Source organism: Octopus bimaculoides, chromosome 18 (genome assembly GCF_001194135.2).
Source record: "Octopus bimaculoides isolate UCB-OBI-ISO-001 chromosome 18, ASM119413v2, whole genome shotgun sequence".
NCBI lineage: Eukaryota > Metazoa > Mollusca > Cephalopoda > Octopoda > Octopodidae > Octopus > Octopus bimaculoides.
The window spans coordinates 10,954,087-10,955,679 of record NC_068998.1 but is presented as its reverse complement, the minus strand read 5'-3'; the positions used below and the strand labels follow the sequence as shown (position 1 = coordinate 10,955,679).

At 38.4% G+C, this 1,593-nt stretch overlaps 1 long non-coding RNA gene across 2 annotated transcripts in view; it reads left to right on the top strand.

Annotated features, from left to right (window-relative positions):
• The window catches only part of LOC106879110 (uncharacterized), a 133,910-nt gene that overhangs the window by 109,014 nt on the left and 23,303 nt on the right, over nt 1-1,593 (top strand). The gene's annotated exons all lie outside the window — the stretch shown is intronic.

The window sequence follows — 1,593 nt, the reverse complement described above, 5'->3', positions numbered from 1 at the left end:
TGCTCCTGCAAAGAAACCATTCCACCCATGCTAACACGGCGGTGAGGGTGGGGGGCGGGGGCGAGGCGAAATGAATGTAAAACAAGAAGAAAGAAAGAAAGAAAGAAAGAAAGAAAGAAAGAAAGAAAGGAAGAAAGAAAGAGAGATAGAGAGAGAGAAAGAAAGAAAGAAAGAGAGAGAGAGAGAGAGAGAAAGAAAGAAAGAGAGAGAGTGAGAAAGAAAGAGAGAGAGAAAGAAAGAAAGAGAGAGAGAGAAAGAAAGAAAGAAAGAGAGTGAGAGAGAAAGAAAGAAAGAAAGAAAGAGAGTGAGAGAGAAAGAAAGAAAGAGGAAAATAGACAGACGGAAAGGACAGAAGAAAGTAAGAAAGAAAGAAAGAAATGAAGGAGAAAACAAAAGAAAAAGTAAGAAAGAGAGAGAGAGACAGAGAAAGACAATGAAAAAGGAAAGAAAGAAAGAAAGAAAGAGATCTCAATGCTATTTGCAATCTAGACTGATAGCAGCAGATATTGCTTAATGGAGTAACACTTCTTGAATACTTTCAATATATAAATCTCTTCTTCCCTCACATTTTTTTTTTTTTTCCTTTATTTTATATTTATCAAATCTTTTTCTTCTCAGATCATGTAAAAATGCATTGAATCAGAATCCAGATGAAAGATGCTATATTTTATAACTTTTCTTCAACTTGATGGTTTTACTCTATAATCTCTCAAGTCTCTCTCTCTCTCTCTCTCTTTCTCTTCTACTTTGGTCCGAGCGATGATTACAACTTTGTCTCCCACAACTCAAACTACACGCTGTTTAATCCAACCAATAACTTTTGTAGAAACCGGGTATATTTTTAACAACTATTTTCACATCTCCATATATATTTCTATGATCTTTCTCCTCAATTACTTTTTTTTCTTTTAATATAAGCTCAGTGGAGTTACATGGCTTAGTGGTTAGGGTGCTGGACTTGTGATCGTAAGATTGTGGTTTCGATTCCTAGACTGGGCAACATGTTGTGTTCTTGAGCAAAACACTTCATTTCACATTGCTCCAGTTCACTCAGTTAGCAAAATTGAATAATCCCATGACAGACCAGCGTCCCATCCAGTACTGGCCCCGTGAGTTTATATGACTCATGAAGGGTCTTTATACTTGTTTTTTTAATACAGGCTTAAACATGGTTATGTGGTTAAGAGGTTTGTTTCGCAATCACATGGTTTTGGGTTCAGTAAATAAAGGTAAAAATAAAGCTAATGTCTCAAGTCATGACGACACATAAGGGTCGGTTTCCTGGTTTTATGGCATGTATATTCCCCATCTGAATGGGACGCTGGTTTGTCACAGGATGACTCATTTTTGCCAGCTGAGTTCACTGGAGCATTGTGAAATGAAGTGTTTTGCTCAAGAACACAACACATCGCCCAGTCCAGGAATCGAAACCACAATCTTATTATCTCCTATAGGCGTAGGAGTGGCTGTGTGGTAAGTAGTTTGCTCACCAACTACATGATTCCGGGTTCAGTCCCACTGCGTGGCACCTTGGGCAAGTGTCTTCTACTATAGCCTCGGGCTGACCAAAGCCTTGTGAGTGGATTTGGTCGA